This window comes from Balaenoptera physalus (assembly GCF_965194825.1).
Source record: "Balaenoptera physalus genome assembly, chromosome: 7".
Taxonomy (NCBI): Eukaryota; Metazoa; Chordata; class Mammalia; order Artiodactyla; family Balaenopteridae; genus Balaenoptera; species Balaenoptera physalus.
Window position 1 is genome coordinate 52,778,580 of NC_138886.1, and position 19,842 is coordinate 52,798,421.

General features: G+C 40.7%; 1 long non-coding RNA gene across 1 annotated transcript in view; it reads left to right on the forward strand.

The window, feature by feature from the left end:
- The window catches only part of LOC309664985, a 342,649-nt gene that overhangs the window by 289,923 nt on the left and 32,884 nt on the right, over nt 1–19,842 (forward strand). Inside the window, exon 5 of the long non-coding RNA XR_014266119.1 lies at nt 1–19,842. This exon is cut by the window's right edge and continues 11,276 nt beyond it. This is a non-coding gene — a long non-coding RNA (uncharacterized lncRNA).

A 19,842-nucleotide genomic window follows, 5' to 3' on the forward strand; every position in this document is an offset into this window, starting at 1 on the left:
TTCAAATCCCTGAGGGAAGGGATGTGATTGCCTCAGCCGAGCACTTGCACATCTGTTTGGGAAGAGCCCTTCGTGGCAGGCCCAACTCGTCTGCTGGCAAACTGGAGGCAGGCGACCTGGAACAGGGGACCATTCTCAGTCCAGCCCGGACAGGGCAGACCTGCTGATCCAGAACATGCTGTCCAGACAACTTCCCTGACTGAGGTTTGCGCTTTTATCTTTTGTTTTATTTTGTTTGTTTGTTTATTTTTTCCTGTTACATAGGAACATCAACGCCTAAGCCTTCTTTGAGATAAATATTTTTAAAAAATTAATTGATATATTGACTTAGAAACCTTTTTGAGCAGGCACTAAATCAACATTACAACTCATTTCTCTTTATAAAACATAAAAGGAAAACCTAGTTAACTGAGAGGTTTCTTAAAGGACTCTAATTAATTGAGATTTTATTAACAAAAGGCCACTCTGGCACATTCCACAAATGATGGAGTACCTCTATTTGCCAGTGTTAGTGGTACAAAGTGGCACGGTACATTGTCTGTGCCCTTCCTATTTCTAAAGTCGGGTCTTACAAGTCCTGAGCTATCGGGTATACGTGGTGGTGTGCCGAAGTCATCTAGGACCAGTTCTCAAGAGTTGGTTGTTAAACTTTCAAGCATTTTGTGAGCTGCTTGTTAAACACAGCCATTGTTCAAATTCTGTTAAATCAACTAATAATTAAATCACTTATATTAAAAGCATAGGTAGTTAATATTCAAAACTCATCACTTTCTTATTAGTTTATTACATTATCTCTTACCTCTGCTTTTGAGGTTTGTGACGCCTCTTGTACCTGTGCAGTTAAAAGACTGTATAATTGTGTCTGCCTGCAAATCTCTTTCAGCTCCATGTGCAGAGACATCACGCTGGCAGCTTGAAATCCCGGATGATGGGAATATTTACACCATGGAAATAGACACACACACACACGCTACAAATCTGCCCTTCCCCACCGTGCCTCCTTCCTGGAGAGCCGGTTGTTAAACATTTTCCACAACATCACTGGGTATCTGTTTTACACATTGAAAGGAAAACTTTTATATGTGCTCAGATTGGCAGCAATCTTGGAGTCGGATCAAGAATACTTTTAAAAAATGTTGGGAACCATCGCTCTAACCCTGAGTCACCTATCTATCAATCCATTAAACTTGTTCTCCAATAACACAAGCACTGAAGCCTTTCTAGATCACCTCTCTCATTTAACAGCCCTTCTATAACCTAGAAAATCTCAGCATGCTTTATTTTTTTGAAGGGTGTGGTTAAAGTTATCTGAAGCTTAGACACAGAAACCCACACATGTGCACCTGTACAAAATGCCCAAGTGAGAACGGTGGTACATTCACCACTAGGAATAAACTATAATAGAGTTTAAGTTTCTTGAAACAATTACAACTTACGTTTAAATTCAGATGTTTTACTGTCTCATCCACTATACATATTCTTGAATACAAATGAAGAAGTATACTAACGTTTTACTCCACATTTTTGATTCATGATGACCTCGTTAACCGTCAAGTAAATTAATCCTAATTGTAACCTTTTGAGACGTTACTGCATTAATAGGATGTGGAAGAGGCTTAGTGATGGAATATTTCGTTAATATATTTTGCCACTTAAGAAATTGCCAAAGTGGTTTAATGTTTCAAATTCTCTTACAAAACAACTGGACAGAGTGATAGCAAAAGAAAAAAATATATATATATATATATATACACACATATGTGACCTAATCACTATTGGAAAATATATGTACTTGGGTCTGAGGTGGGGGGGAAGGTTTGTGAGTCTGGCAAACAGGCAAGGTGGGGCTGCCATAAGTCGATTTGTATGACGAGCTAAGGAGCTGCCTAGGCAGACCTCATCCGAATGGAACAGAGAACCAAACACAAGCTCAGTCAGGAACAGAGCCAGGGAGGGGTGATGATGACTACATCAGAGCATCTGTCACTTGGATTAGCTCCTGGCCTAGTCCCCTACCCTATGTCTGAGTCCTGAGGCGAGTTGGGATAATATAAGTGAAAATGATAGGGCTGCTCAGGAAATCCATTCTAAGATGTTAGAGCACATGCGTTATTGCTTTGGGAGCCCTCTAGTGTAACAGAAGTCTAAGAAAAAGAAAAACACCAATTCCGCCGCATTTCACAAGGGGATTCTGAACAGCTGTGGCATCTCATGGGTACTTGGGCATTGGTGGAGGAGGGGCCATGGAGGTGGTAGCCTGCCAAAGCAGCAGCAGCTGGGCCCATCAGAGGCCACGGTCCCCTGGGTAAGGCAATTGGGATGGGCAGAAATGTATCCATATCTAGTGGAAGAGGTAGAGGTAGAGATCAGACGTGGTCCACACACCAAGCGCAGGACCTAGAGAGTTGTATCAGAAGAACAAAAACAAAGGTGAAGCATGGTAACTAACTTGACTGACTTCTGAATTCATTGGATATACTACCTAAGATTCTGAAAACTTTGGGGGGAAGGGGAAGAACTTGCTAGAATTTTGCCTTAGTGGGTGGTGACGAGCTTATCAAAAAGAGTTGCATCTTTTCCTGTCTTGTTAGAAGATTCCTGATGCAGATATAACTCGCACCAAGCCAAGAGCACTGTCTCAGCAAGCTGCTAGGCGGTTGATGCCGTGGAGGTGCATATCAATGTTCATGGACTGTGCTGGTCATTGGGTTACTTCCTCAAAGAAAAGTCACTGTGATCATTTCAATAGGGTTTCTGAAGGGCATGTGAAAATGCTCCCCATTCTAGTTGTGGGACCACAAGAGTGCCCACTTCTTGGGCTGAGGTGCCAGCATGAAGATCTCTTCCACTGGAGAATTCGGATACCACCTTGGGTACCTGAAGTAGGAGCCACCCCGGCTCCTTGAATGATAAGCTCTTTTAAGAGACATGGGGATGGTCTGTGTTATCTCTGGGAATTCGCGAGAACTGTTGGGAGAACAAAGACAATGGAAACTCTAGGCCAGCTCCCAGATGATACAATTAGGATGCAGAAATAAACCACTCCTACCAACACCTGTCAGGGCAGCACAGTGTCTTTGTGCAAATTACAAAAAACGGCAGCCTCTCTGAGTAGCTGATTTGCAAGGAGACACACCTTTTTCGGGCTGACAGCCCCTCACTGGGGCACAGCTTGCCAGGCAGGGAACAGCTGCCCATCCCACCATGCATTTGTGCATTGCACAAAATGCACCACCCTATGGCCCAGCCCACCAGGACCTGACACGCTGTGAGGAGGCGTTCATGGAATGTACCTCGTATTAAGAACCAGGAGTAAATCTGGAAGGATGTGCTTTTGGAGGTCTGAGCCAGAGGCTTCGCTTGAACTGAAGCATAAAGAATGTGTGGCTGGAGCAATAGCCTGGGGAATTAGCCCTTCCATCTGGCCCGACAGTATATGCATAGCACTGTTCTGCAGCCCCAAACAGCTGCCAGTCGTAAAGGACACAAAAGGCCCAGAAAATAACTTTTTAGAACCAGAAAATGTCATATCCATGACTGAAAAAAATTATTGCAGGCCCGGAAAAGATCCTGAAATTGATGGAGGTCATCTTCTCACAGGAGAGGCTAAAAAGTCCTCAGGTATCCTGGCTGCCATAAGCTGCTCCAGGGACCTAAGCAAAGGGCAAGCTCATGCATTGCTGGGCTCCACCATGAGAGTGACCCTGGCAGTTGAACCCAGAGGAGATGGAGACTTGGACTGAGATAACATGGATACACAGGGAGGGGCGGAGGGTAGCAAACTGAGACAAAGTTAGGTCCACTGCTGGGGATCTGGCATGTCTGGCATATGGGGAAATTGGAAAGAATGGGCTTATCAAACTCATAGTTGAATGACTCCAAAGATAGAGCTGAATACAGGGGAACAGAGAGCTGGACACCAAGCGTCTACATTTAGGGGAGAGGAACAGTTCTGAGAGCAGAGAGCTGATCGCCGTTGCATTTGCTCTCCTGGCTGGAACCCCACGCACAGGTGTAGGAGTCTGAAGCTGGTGGTAGGGGGACAGGAAACTGGTGGCATTGTCAGTAGGACTTGAAAGGACTGTCACTGAACTGTAAGACAGTGGTCCCAAGCAGCCGTGTTTGTGAGCCCCTAACCAGGGCAGTGTCACAAAAGGGGGTATTCCTCCCTACTTTGTACAAATCCCTGGCATTTAAGGCATTCCAGGGGGTTGTGGAGGTGCAGGTCTTTGGTGCCTTTTGAAGGTGCTGGTGCTGTCCCAAGGCAGTGAAGGAGCCATACCCAGCAGAGGTGACCTCAGGCCTAGGGGCTCAGTAGGGCCAGCAGAGGGGGCAGTACCCACAGAAGCAGCCACGACCGTAGGAGGAGGTGATCACAGAGCCTCATGGTAAGGGATGGGCTTATTTGTGAGCATATGTGACCTTGGACCTCCCGAGATGACTGCACAGGAAGGTGGAGACTTCGTAGAAGCCTGGCATCCAGCATTCACAAGGCACAGCAAGAGCCAGCAAAACCCAGGGGATCATAGATCTTACTTCTGAGAAAACACATTTATTCTCTGACAATTGGGAGACCAGGCAAAAACTATTATATCCATCATCAGAAATGGTTTCCAGTATCTAAAAAGGGCTTATTACCTTTTTGAGCTCAAACTCTAAAATCCAAAAATATGCAGACCGCTTAAATAAAGATGCACCACTCCCATCATGAACAGGCCTCACTCCTCTCTGGCCTTATTTGTCCCCTGAACATGCCAAGCTTGCTCTACCTGAGGCTTTTTGCATTTGCTGTTTCCTCTCTCTGGAATGTTCTCCCTCAAGGCTTTGCAAAGTTGGCTTCTTCTTGTCATTCAGATCTCGGCTTAAATTCCTCTTCCTCAGAGAGGCTTTCTCTCCACCCACAGACACTCTCTCACATTACGTAGTTTTATGTTTTTAATGACACTTATCATTAGCTGAAATTATCTTGTTTGATTTTTTTTTTTTTTTTTTTTTAGTTACTTGTCTATTGCCTGTCTCTCTCCAACAAAGTGTAGGTACCCAAACATTCAAGACATTTGTCTGTCTTATTCCCAGGTGCATTCCCTAGCATATAGTAAGTACTCCTTAAGAATTGTTGAATCAATTAATTTTAAACATTCATTGGCAATTTCTCTGCAGTGGGGTGGGGGGCGGAATTACTCACTACAGGTCAACATGAAAAACAGTATCTCTAGACTCTTCATCTTACTCATTTTCTAGGTAAATGAGAACCAGGAAAACTTCTGCTTCAAACTTAGTATATAATTTGCTTATATGCATTGACAGATCATTTTCAAATTCATGTCTCTAACATCTTTGTACACTAACACTTTCCATACATCAATACTTTAACATTCATTTTGCTAGAGCATCAGATGTCTCTACTGTTTGGAATTTGCCTCTGCTAACCCAGTGCTGTTAAAACGACACATCACTAATGAGAATTTGTGATCTATCAGCAGTGCGTAGGATAACCTTCTACTCTATAGGAACACTAAAGCTGTCTGTATACTTTGAGGAAACTCTGATCATCAAAACTGTGCCTGCTTTAAAGATATTTGTAACAGGAGACTCCATTTCAGGCAGAATTCAAGTTCCTGTCTTGTGTTTTCGCAATTTTGCATACCCACTGGGGTTGCGTCTAATATTTTCCAGGTCCTTTTAGGTGGCTAGTTTGACACCAGATGAGCTTCTAAGACACGCTGCTGAATCATCTTCATTGGAAAATTTTAAGAATAGAATAGGTAACTGCCTACATTAGATTAGCTGTCACAGCACTTAGAAGTTGGGGATAGAAACCAATGCAGCCCCTGAGATTTGTCCCAGCAAGGTGACTTTTCTACCTTTGGATAATAATTGGTCCTCCAAAACTGTCAAGTTTTGCTATTAACAAACAAAATAATCTTGAGGGGAAAAAGACTATATTAACCAATATTGGGGGTTGTCTATACATATTTTTTTTCCACTAAGCATATAGCAGAGGGATATTTTGAAGGGATATTTAAGACCAAAAAGACCACTGGCTTTTGGGGACATTTCCTGATGTGTTTGGCACTTATAAAATTTTTGCTTTTTTTCCTTTTTTATGTAAATCACCCCCTAGTAACTAGCATGGGGTATTTCTGAAATTCATTTACTGCCATTTTGTTGTATTGTCCAACAGATTGTTTCTAGTACCTTCTGATGTGTGGCAGCTGTGTTTTAACAGTTCCAAGTGTACCATATGAAAGTAATCAAAGACATTAACACACTAGTGTCTGCAGCTCTGGAGGTATTTCCTGAACGTGGTACTGCTGGGCCATGCAAAGTTGTACGTAAATTACTTTTTTTTTTTTTTTAGCATGCCGATGTGTTCTCTTAATATATGTAGAACAATCACATGTTTGTGTTTGTATCCCTGTCTTTGTGGCATAGCTATCGACAATGGGCAAGCATACTAAAATCTGTATTCAAGTGCCATTTTTACAGAGCATAGAATATATAACACATTAATCTGTGCAAAGTGATCTCTCAGATTCCCAAAGGAGGAAACAGTTAAAGTTTAGTGTTTTCTCTGATATAGTGTACCCTGGGTAGATTGGTAATGGCTAAGTACATAGCATCCTAATGTAAGCAGTTATTGGGAAATGTTTCACATACAGTATTTTATTATAGTAAGATTGTACTGTACTTAAAGTAAATATCCCTGGATCCCCTCCAAAGCTGAAAGAGTGGAGTTGGGCTACAGAATCTGCTCATTCAGCAATTGTGTATTATAATGAATGAGGGGAGGGATTTGAAAAAAGTGTTGTTTTGTTTATCATAAAAGGTGAGGAGAGGTAGAATAACCTGAAGAAAGTATACTTTCAAAGTACTGTTTGTCAATAAAGCAATCAGTTGCACAATCTTGAAAGAAGATATCGGCATTTCACGTATATTACATAAGCAAGGGATCTGAGGATGAAGCTTAAAAATTAAGGCTCCAAATGTGGCAGATGCTGTCATAAGTTATATTCTAAGATTTAAGTCTAGCTTTTCACATATCCAATGTCAGCACACTTTTGTAATCTTTATCAAGAAATGTAAACTCTTTTATCATTTGACTATGTTTTCCAGTATTTCAATGGACAGAAATGTTACAGATATGGATACAGATACAGATTTCCAGAGAACATCCCACCTCTCATTTTAGTGTACCAAGTTCACTGTCCTGGCTAGATGAAGTAATCTTTCCAAACATGCTTTAAATAAGGGGTTCTAGGACTCTGTAGCCAAGAGCCTGCATTTACTTGGCATTCCATTTCTCCCCAGTGACCACTCGTAACAGAGTCTCAGTGTGTCTGGCCCATGTAGGACTTTCACTCTTAATTAAAACAGTGATACCAAAAGCTTTTAATGATTCCCCTATTGCTATTATAAGGCACAGGGTAAACGTTAGAGCTGGGGCCCATCCTGGGGGAACAACTAAAGTTTGGAACTAACATTTTCCACACTGCTTCATCCACTGCCTTCCTTTGGCCTCCCACTGGACCTCGCTAGGCACTGGGCCACATCTAACCTTAACTCCTTGCTGAAGGAATCTCTTTGGAACATCAAACACCAGAAGAGTACATTTTCCCAATCAGAAAAAGAAAATGGTTTAAACTTTCAATTCTGTCTCTCCATTTTCTGGCTTTCTCCTGGATCCAACTGTCTTACTTCTTTACCTAAGTAAATGTGGAGAAACTATGAAAGAAAGTGTCCCCTCCCTGACAACACCTTGAAAGCTTACACATTATCAGTCTTCAGTGGAGTCTGCATTTAATGAGCACTTACCACCGGCAAATGGCAATACTGAAGATTTCTTTTTAATGTAGACTGAATCCCTATCCTTAGAGGTGTGCATGAATGTGGTCTCCCAGAGAGATGGAGATGAATCTCTTGATAGACAAATAGATGTTGCTTTGAGAGAGAAGAGTTAAGGGTTGTCCTACAATACAGAACCCTTGCTGCTTATGTCTCTTATTTCTGAGCCTTCACTTTGCCTGTTCTTCTCAAACAAAGAAAATCAGAAACAGTTCCTGAAAAGTTGCCATTTGGATCAGCTACTTTAATGTACTCCACGAGCTCTTTTCAGGATACTTAGAATGTGCAAGGTACACGTGCTGTGCAGGAGAGAGGCACAAAATGAAAAAATCAAGCGCCCTTTCCTCCAAGAGCTCACTAGCCAGTGGGAGGGCTGGGTGTGTAAAGGAACAGACTCTGAGCTGGCAGCAAAGCTCAGCAAAAGCCCTGAGGTGGACCACGTCCAAGGTGGGAACTTTGCAGCACGCTTGGAAACGATGGAGTTGCTTGATTTGGCTGAAGATTAATCTCCATGGAAGAATAATGGGACAAGAGATGGAAGAGGGGCTAGGAATAGGAATAAGGCTGACAAGAAAGCCTTGATCCAGATGATGGGAATTTGAATGCCAGGCTAAGGTTTGACGTTGCACCTGAAGCAATAGAGGGCCACTGGAGACTTTGGAAGAACAGTGAGCAACGTAATCAAATCTCTGTCTTTCCTGTTAACTGCTGAGGAGGTCTTCAACTGAGAAACTCAGAAATTATTCAGGATAAGCTTTAACAGCATCACCAACATCACCCAAATTTTGTGAGAACACAGTGGTTTTAAAACTAACAGAGTTACAACAGAAGAATAGATATATCTGTATATATCTATACATGTATATTGAATCACTTTGCTGTACACCTGACACTAATACAACATTGTAAATTAACTATACTTAAATTTTAAAAATTGTTTAAAAGAATTATGACAGAGAAGGCAGAAATCACATTGAAAACCTGTATTTTCCACCTCTAGATGCTGTGTGTTAGAGTAATGGCTGATCTTAGCACAATCACAGAAGAGAAAAGGTTTGTCTTGGTGTGTCCCCTACCCAATCCACCTCCATCCCTCCTCCAGCCCCTGCATCTCCATGTATTCCTCTTCCATCTCAAGTGCAACAGGAAGAAGGGAACTAGCTCTCCACCCTCACCTAACCTAATGCTTTAACGGAAGTAAGGGGCAGGGTACTATATAAAATTAATGTTCGAATAAGTGGAAGACTCCTTTTGGGTGTGATTCATGAGGGTCAGATTTAAATTTTCTTGTGCTTTCCTCTCCAACCAAAGCAAACTCCATCCGATTGTTTATCCTTGAAATTCCTAAGGACAAAAGCTCTTCTGGTGTCCTATGGTTGGACCTAAAATCAAAAACAATGTAGAGAAAAACCTTGAGCAAATTTATATTAAAATGTAAATAACCAATAGTGTAGAAATCTGTCAGGTTCTAAGTAGGGAATAGATGGCGTGCTCAAATTAGGATCATTTCATGAAATTTAATGAAGAGACTATTTACAGAGTTGTGGGGAAGCCACAAGGGTTAGTGCAGCACTCTGGGATGATGAAAGCACAGCTGTTATCAGACTTAGACCCAAGAAAGGAGGGTAGGGAGCGCTTCCTGGGACCCAAAATGAGAGAGTCATACAGAGAGGACTGTCATGAGTGAAGCTCAGAGCTTTAGACAAGGGACATCACTGGCCCAAGGTGACTCTGCAGAGAGAAAGTCAGGGGAATAAATACCCTGATCTCACTTTTTCCCCTCCCTTCGATCTGTTTCCAGGGCTCCCCATTGGCTGATCTCAACCAGAGCTGGAGGGCAGGAGAGTCCATTGATAAAGTTCTTATAAGTCCGCTTTCCTGTGCAGAGTTGGGTAGAAAGTGCAGAATACATTTGGATGGGTGAATGGCATACCGAGCATGAAGAGGGAGGGAGAAAGAGAAAGTAAAAGCAACAAGCTTGCGGTGAGGGTGGAAATGTTGAAGAAGGAAAGGCTGAAACTTATTGTTCCAGAGAATTGACCTTGTTCTTGCACGCGTGCGCACACACACACACACACAAACAAACACACACATCCTTTTCAAAACTCAATAAACAGTGTTGGGACTTCCTTGTTTCTTCTAAAGTCGAAGGAAGACATTTTTAGTTGCCCCTCATCCCACAAGATGGACACCCTTCTTTCTGTGAGGAAAACAAGTTCATTCAAATCCAGACACTAATGAGATCATAGTGTGGACACAATTCACTGTGAGGTGCATAGACAGTCTTATTTTTATTAGCCAGTTGGGAGTATACATGAAGAACAGCAGATAGAACAAAATATTTTTTCTCTCTTCCTGTAAGACTGCCTTTCAGGGCATACACAGCCAGCCTCAGATGGAAACCCACGAGTTCGAGTTCCTGGAGTCTCTCCAACATTCCTCTTCTCTCCTCTACCCCTTAGTCCTTCCCCCAAGCAAGGACCTACTTCTCTAAGTCCAAGTTTTAGAGATGTCATTCTTGGTTCTGTCCTGGGGAGGTGTTTTGAAATTTTTGTTCTTTACCTCTTTAATTTTCCTGAGGAGTAAGATAAGATTCTTTTGCCTGAAGTCTCTACAAGAGGAAACTTTCTCTTGCTAACAATGAACATACCCTTGAAGCATTATTATTCTAAAAGAACCTCTTCCCGCCTGCACACCTCTCACTCCTCACCTGTACTCACATCCCCACCTCTTCCCCCAAAGGAGTAAAAGAGGCAAAAGGAATCTGAAACCTTGTTTTGTCACATTAACTTTAGGGGATTCTCTTTTCTGATTGTAGTTGGACAATGGATTCCTTGGTTGATTTGACTGGTTTCATAAAATATGTTCATTTTTCTTATATATAACTAAATTATCTTTGTATTCCTAAACATTTTTTGGTTATCTATAGCTGCAAAGGACCATGAAAAATGCGGTGGCTTGAAACAATAATGTGTTAACTTCCACAATTTTATCAGTTGTCTGGGCACCTCCTGCTCGAGATGTCTCCTGCAGTCATCCGAAGCCTCTACTGGATTGACTATCCAAGATGGAGCTCTCACACGGCTGGACATTGATGCTGGCTGTTGGTTGACAGATGAGCTGGGGACTTGGACTGGAACACCTGTCCACAGCCTCTCTTATGTGGCTTTCATTTCTCACAGCATGACAGCTAGTTTCTGAGAGAGGGTATCTCAGGGTGAGCCTTCCAAGAGACCCAAGCAGAGACTGCCAATTTCTTAGACCCTAATGTCAGAAGTCCCAGCGTGGCACTTCCACTTCAAACCTGTCCCCATATTCAAGCGGGAAAGAATTAGACTGTGTCACCCACTTGATGTGAGAAGCATCACGCAACCACAAAGAGGGAAGGAACTGGTAATGGCCACTTCTGGAAACCAAAATTTCAACTCTTCTTTTGTGTTTTCCTAATGAAATTATAATCATTCATTTGTGCCATCATTACTCAGCAGTGTGCTTAATATAGTGGAAAGAGCACTGAATTCAGAGTGAGAAGGCCAAGCCAACAGTCTCAACCAGGGGCAGAACCAAGCCAAAGCAGCAGCTGGGCTCTGAGGTACCTCTGCATCCACGTCTAGCTCTTGGACTCTGGGGCATTTCCATGCCTTCTAATCCTGCTCCAGATGAGTGCAGAGTTAAAAAGAAATAACCTGCAGTTGTTTCATCTCCATTTTAGATTCTCCTACCCACTAATAGATTAGGGGAGGGGAACTGAGCCAGCAAGTTTACCTCAAGAATTCAGGAGCAAATGGAGTAGGGCCAAAGAAAATGACCCCTCTTCAACCACGGGAGCTGAAAGATAAGTGGGTCTCTCCTCTTTCGATGGCAGATTGGTTCCCCTGCTCGCCACAGGACAACCTCTGGAGGGTATGAACAGATCAATTTGTACTAATCCCAACTCTTTCACATACTACCTGTGTGGTCATGGGCTAGGCACTTTCCAATTTTCTCATTGTAAAATGAGGAGAATAGCATCGCCTCCAGAGGTGCTAGAGGATCAAGATAAATCGTGTATGAAAATTTTGTGAACAGTAAAGCCTTAGGTACAGGTAAAGTACCGCTAACAGACTTGCCTAAATCAACTAAGGCAAACTTCTTCTGTAAACGGCCAGATCATAAATATTTTCAGCTTAGTGGACTTCATGGTCTCTGTCGCAACTATTCAACTCGACAGTTTTAATGAGTGTGAAACCAGCCTTAGATGGACCTAGAGATTATCATACTAAGTGAAGTAAGTCAGACAGACAAAGAGAAATATCATATGATATCTCATATATGTGGAATTTAGAAAAATGATGTAAATGAACTTATTTACAAAACAGAAACAGATGCACAGACATAGAAAACAAACTTACGGTTACCAAAGGGGAAAGGTAGGGGGGAGGGATAAATTAGGAGGTTGGGATTAACATGTACACACTACTGTATATAAAATAATCAGCAAGGACCTCCTGTATAGCACAGGGAACTCTACTCAATATTTTGTAATAATCTATATGGGGAAAGAATTTGAAAAGGAATAGGTATATGTATAACTGAATCACTTTGCTGTACACTTGAAGCTAACACAACACTGTTAATCAACTATACTCCAATATAAAATAGAATTTTTTAAAAAAGGAAGCCAAAAAAAAAAAGGTAACAAATGGGTGTGGCCAGATTTGACCCTCAGGTCAAAGTTTGCCAACCTCTGGTCTAACGTACGGTTTCACCTGGGAAAAGAATGGGAGAAAATTTGGGCCAAGTAAACTTTTAATAATATGTTTATACTTTAAGCTATGGTTCAGATACTAGACAAGGTGAATTGCAAATGTAAAGAAATGGGAAAATACTGTTTGATACTAGCCGTTGATACCTGATTTCCTCCTAGAAAGAGAAGAGTAAGAGAAAATACCCTGACCAGTGCCCAGAAATTAAAAGTGAGAATGTGGGACTTGGGGGTGAGGAGATCTGGTGTGTCTGGGAAGGGAGGAGTAATATTCCATTCATTCCAGACAGGAATTGACAGTAGGAGTCTGCATGATTCTCAGTGTAGCCTGACCTGTGAATCCCCAAATCCTCAGTAGGGTTATTTAACTCAAGAAATGTTAAGAGTGAATGATTTGGGTTTTATTTTTCTTTTTGTTGTTTTAGAAACCAGTGAAGAGACTGGGCCTTCATACCTGATTCATTTGGAGCAGACCCTCAATAATGTTGGATCTTGGAGCATAGAGGCAAAGAAAATCATAAAAGGGTGAGTTCTAGAAATATCTAGAAATCACAAGGAGCCCTCTGGACTGTTACAAACCATGGAAATGGGGTGCAGAAGCATTTAACCAGGTGTCCAGAGGGCAGGGGCCCCAGCTGGAGTCTCTGGCAGAAACATTGAGCATATCATGATGTAAGTAGCAATGATTACGGCAGTCTTATAAAACATACCAAACACTTTCTAATAAAATCGTAATTAAAGTTTTTGAAAGGTCACTAACCACCCCATTCCATTGATTATGAAGATTTTTTTTTTAAAGAAGAGATGTAAGTGACTGGCAATTTTACATGGTTTTAAATGAAGGTTTATCCAAATTTTACCTTTCTGGGATGAAACTGTTTTCTTAGGTGATCAATTCTTTTTGTGAAAAGCTTTCTCATAGATCATATTCTCTGCAGTCAGATTTCCAAACAGTCCAGTGCCAATTTTGGATTTTTAAAAAATTAGAAGTTAGCAATTAACACTGAGCACTTGAAGAAAGAATGTTCATAATAATAAAAGATTCCAGATAACCCTCCATAGAATAGTGACACGTAAATGTGTGTGTTCACGTCTCTGAGAATAAATGGTGCTAAAAGTGTCATGGCCAGCTCCATGCTCACATATTCTGGCATATACTTGGCATATTATATTTAATTTTTGGCTGTAAGTTTAGAGTGAGCCACTGCTAATTGTGACTGAAGAAAGCATTTCACAATGTCTTTATTGTATAAGAAAGGCACTGATAGAGGAGAAAGACTTCTTACTAGGACATGAGTGATCGGAATTTAAGTGTGAATTCTGCTACTTCTTACCTCTGTATCCAAAGTCCCCACTAGGACTTCACTGATGGCACAGTGGTTAAGAATCCGCCTGCCAATGCAGGGGACCCGGGTTCAAGCCCTTGTCCGGGAAGATCCCACATGCTGCAGAACGACTATGCCTGTGCGCCACAACTACTGAGCCTGCGCTCTAGAGCCCGCGAGCCACAGCTACTGAAGCCCGCACGCCTAGAGGCCCGTGCTCCACAACAAGAGAAGCCACCGCAATGAGAAGCCCACGCACTGCAACGAAGAGTAGCCCCCGCTTGCCACACTAGAGAAAGCCCGCACGCAGCAATGAAGACCCAATGCAGCCAAAATTAAATAAATAAATAAATAAATATATTAAAAAAAAACCTCCCACTAGATTTCTAAGTTCTTACTTTTTAAAAAAGTTTTTATTTCTTTTAATATTTTATTTATTTATTTATTTATTTGGTTGCACCAGGTCTTAGTTGCGGCGGGCAGGCTCTTAGTTGTGGCTCATGGGTTCTTTAGTTGCAGCTTGCCGGCTCCTTAATTGTGGCTCACAGGCTCCTTAGCTGCAGCACGTGGGCTCCTTAGTTGTGGCATGCGAACTTTTAGTTGCAGCATACATGTGGGATCTACTTCCCTGACCAGGGACAGAACCCAGGCCCCCTGCATTGGGAGCAGGGAGTCTTAACCACTGTGCCACCAGGGAAGTCCCCCAGTAGATTTCAAAGAGCCTCAATTTCATCGTCCGCAATATGGTAATTGTACCGATCCTTCATACATCACCTGGTTGCTGTGAGAATTAAATGAGAAAAGGTAGGTAAATACAACTTTGCAAATTGATGTAAAAATATAAGTTCTTTTAGACTGCTCTTTGGGATGATGCTGTAACTAATCGTTAGGTATTTTAAATATATATTTTCAGATTTCACTTAGTAGGATTCAAGCATGAATCTACTTAGAATGTGTGTATTTCAGTATATCACTAATATATATTCAGCATGATATTGTCTTTCCCTCCAATTCCTTTTCCCAACATTACCAAAGTCTGCAAACTGATAATGAATGGAATGAAAGCAAATAGCAAGTTGTGCATTGTGTGGTCAACACTACTGGTTGCCTCCCCAAGAGCCATCTTCTCCTTTCCCTGTCAATAGAGCCCAAGTTTTATTCATATATCTGTATATAGATGCACATCTTTAGCCCACATTTCAAGGATAAATATTAAGCTTTCAAAGCCAATCATAGTAACCCCATTCCTTTTCCAGTGACTAATTAAGGGATGGGCATGTAGCTCAATTAGGATTGTTGAATGCATAATAATGAACACCTACTGAGCACTTATTACACGCCAGGCACTTTTCCAAGTACTTTATATATATTAATGCTAATTCCAACAACAACCCTATGAGGTAGGTTTTGTGAGTAACTTTTGCAGCTCAGAAAACTGAGAGCTAGAGAGGCTAAAAGTACTTGCCTAAGGAAGTATGAAATAAGAACTAGAATACAAACCCAGGCCATGTAGCTCCTTGTCCACATTCTTTGCTATTAGGTGATGCTGAGGTGGACGTCTCCTGAGGGCTTTTGAAAAAGGTATCCTCAATAACAACAAAAAATATTAAACAGGGTATGTGCTGTTTCATTCTGCTAGACGTCTAATGATTGCATGTGATGCCCAGAGTACTGGCAGCTATCTTGTGACGATGAGGGGGGCTAAGCTGATATACTAAGGATACAAGAATAAAAAGATGGAAAAATCCGGGGTTTTGATATTGTGTTGAAACACTGATGTTACAAACTCTGAAACTTGCCTACTTGAGAACTTCTTATTAGATGAAATAATATATTTTCATCTTTGTTGAAACAGTTTTGAACTGGAATCATCTATTGATTGCAGCTAAACATATCCCAGCTGAATTTACACAGACATGCTGTTAGATATGGTATGTCCAACCAAAGTGATTGGCTTCCCTTTGAAGTAGCAGTTTACTATCACTAGAAATATGTTAAGGATGGTGAAAGGGAATTACAACTTTGGGAGAGCAGTTTAGACAAATTGATCCAAGATGTCTTCCAATTCTAGGTTACTGATTTCAGTGAAATTCTGGTTTTCCCTATCAAGTAGGATCAGTAAGATGGAAAGTGTTAAAATACAATTGAACAACTTTCTGGAAAAAATATAAATATTTAGAAGATAAAAGATAAATTAGTAGAAATGTAGGCAGATCCTATGGTTCAGTTAAGGAAATACAATAAAAAATAACTTGGAGATTCAGGATAAGCCCAACTTAATTTGAGGACTTGCTTCCTCAGTTCCATCCTTAAAAATCAAGCAAACAAAATTCCTAACTCTACATCAGCTACCTACACACTTCTCTTTTCCCTTTGCCTCTGGCTTCTAGAGGAACACAAGGCCTCTTTCCTAATTTCTCCCAAAATCCTTGTTACTTGGCTTCTACTCCAACTGAACTGGAAGTCCGCAAACAGTGGTCGCTAATAATTTCTTATCTTGCACATCCTAAACATGTTCTCAGCCCTTGACTCATCCAATTTCTTTGTGGCGTTTGGCCTCAACTTTCACTTCTTGCTCCACCTTTCATATCTCTCTGAATAACCTCACTGTCTCCCATTTACACGTGCCCAGTTCTATTTCACCAGCCCAGAGTTTTCTCCTAACCTGGAGACTTCCTATTTACAACTGTCTCCTGGACAGCTTCTGTATACTCCTGAAAAACAGGAGTCATCTTGGTTCCTCTGCCTCACTCGGCCTCCACATTTCTTACATCTCTTGTCAATTCAAACACCAAAACATGTTCTTCATTTGTCTCTGATCCATTTCCATTGCCCAACTCCAGATCTTCATTTCTCATCTAGGCTTCCAAATGGCCTGCCCTCAAATTCTGTGTGGACCACCAGTGTAATAAATCTGAAGCACAGGTCTGATGATACTTTTTCAGTTTGAATGATTCCTCATTTGGTTTGGTTTCCTCAGAATAACACCCATTTTTCTTAAGGTATTGCTGCAACTGGCCCATCCTACTTGCCAGCCTCAGCTCCAGCTTATCCCTCCATGTACCCTCTGGATTACTTATGTGAAACGGCCTGCTTTTCCATCTCTGTGCTATGCACTCATGCTGTTTCTTTGAGTGAATTGTTTCCATCTACCATTCCTTGGCCTGACAAACTTATCATATCTCAAGGTATAGCTCAGATTGCGCCTCTTCCCTTTATCTTACCCACCACCAGGCAGACTTTTAGGTCCCCATCTGTTTCTATAAACATACCAACACCCAAGCATGCTTGGGGAAAGCAGGAGCTACCTGGATAATGCAATGTATCATCACACCAAGTTCCATGGAAGTGCCCAGGCCTGAGGACCTAACTGCAGCTTAGCTAATGTGTCCTTTTCTGGACATCTTTTGATTTGAGACCAGAGAGAGATGGCACTAAATTTCTCTGCCATTCAGGTAGGGGGAAAATGATTATTCTACAAAAAAACAAACTCATCCCAACCTCATACTGCTGTAAAGGGCAGCATCAGTGGAGCAACTATTTAAAGCTTTTTATAAGAAAATGTTGTGACCCAATAATTTTATACCTTAACACATTTTTTAATGTGTGTATAAAAATCTCAGAAATCTGAGGGCTAAAATTAAAATGCCACCCATATGTCTGTCCTGAAAAATTCAAGAGAAGAAGCAAAACTAGAACTCAGGACTCGAAAAGTTGAGTCATCAAGGACCAATTGTGATCCAGAATTATTGTTTTTTTAATCAAAATTGAACACAAATATCAAACTAACTTGATAGAGAAGATAAAATAATGACTTATTAACATTGATCCAGATATAAAACCACAGAAGACAAAACAAAACAGAAGACAAATGTATTCACATTAATATTTTGATTAAGCATTATATGCAGTTCTAGCCAATGCAGTTAGGTAAGAAAAATAAATGAAGTATGAATGAGAAATTTATTATGGCAACCTTAAGATGTCATTATTTATGTGAAAAACTCAAAAGAATCTTTTGAAAGTAATAAAGCTTAGTAAGCTTATTATATATGAAATAAATGTACATGTTAAGTATACAAACTCCAGGAGTTTTTCCTATGTATCAGAAATCACTGATTCCCTGTAATAGGGAAATAAACTGTAGTAGTTATAATGCTTGGAGATACAAGTTGAAGAAAAGATAGTTCCTAACTAGAGGGTATTTTTCCCAAAAGCAAAGGTAATACTAGGCATGCAGAAGTTAGAGTCTCCAAATCATTAATAACAGTAAGCAAAAAATATATATAATAGCTAAGAAAAAATCTGCTCAAAAAGGAAACTGTTTGCAGAAAACTGTAAACTTCTACTGAAGAGCATAATGACTATAATAAACGGAGAAACATAACAACAGAAAGACTTAACATTAGAGAAATGGCAATACCTCCTCAAATAATCCTTAAACTTAATGAAATTCGATTGTTCTCAATACATTTTTTTCTTGAAACTTAATGATGATCTAAGGCTCACATAAAATCAAAACAAAACAACAAACAAAATATTTTGAGAGATCAGAATAATGAGGGGTGGCTTTGCATTAAGGTATCGAAATGTGTTACAAATCTATAATAATCAAAATAATATGGCACTGATGTTATCTTCTAACTCTGATTATTTTTTTCCTCTCCTTCTATTCCTCCATAATCCTGAACTGCTCAAAAGCATTCTCTTCTGTGAAACTTTCTTGGACCACCCAATTTGGAAGTCACTTCCTATAACATGTCTGCCCTTCTTTTTGGTCATTGATCTCTTATTCTTGGCTATATAGCAAAATTCGTACCTGCCTTTTCTCCCACAAAGTTTAAGTTCCTATGTTTTTATCATCTTTGTCCTAATATGTTTATACCTACAAGATGCAAACAGTAGTCTTCAATATCATCAATGGCAGAGGGCAATGTGAGATTTAATAAAACAATGATGCCAGGCCTTCAAGGTTGGATCTGAGGACCACCAGTAGCAGCCGCACCTAGGAATTTAGAACTGCAGAACTGCAGGCCCCATCCCAGATATACAGAATCTGAAGCTGCATTTTAACATGATCCAAAGGTGATTTGTGTGCACATTAAATTTTGAGAATCACTGCCCTAAAGAACTTCATGGGATAAAAATATTTCATAACTCTCCTAAAGCAGTCAAACATAGTTGGATATCTTCCTGTGCTACAAACGAATAGGATTATTCAAATCTTACATTTCCTTGATAGGCAAAAATTTAGTGACACCAAAAAGCACACGAAAGAAATGTGGGTTCAGAAAATGGGATAAAACTAATGATAACAGCAGACTCAGAGGGCATGTATATGGTCATTGTGAAGAGAACAGTTCATAATTTGGAAATGATTTGATACCTGATTACTTCTCCTATAGGGCTTTCTCATTTCTCTTTCTAACTCTGATCTCCCTACTAAGATATTTCTTTATTATCACCTGCCTCATCTACATTTTAACCTGGGCTACCTTAATCTCACCTCCAACTAATTATCTTCTTAACAAAACCGATTCTCCCTTGTGAGGTTCCCCCCACTCCGACTCCTATCAACCTAAGCCACAGCCCCCAGATCATCCACTAGAAGGTAAGTCCCCTAGCAGCACAGTGTATAGCTATCTGGTTCACTTGTTACATCTCCAGAGAACAGAACAGAAGCAAGTGTACAGCAAGCGTTTGACAACTGAGCAGTCAACAAGTGAATCTAAGCAAAACAAATTGGACAACCTTTATTATTGCAGGTCCCTCCACCTGGAATAATATCTGAAATGATTTACAATGTCACCACATCTCCTTGGAACAGTGCTTACTTTATCTTGTAAGTTCCTTTTCGTCTATTTTCATTATATCACTACCATCAGCATTACCACTGCCTGGACGATCATAGTGAAATCCAAAAAACTC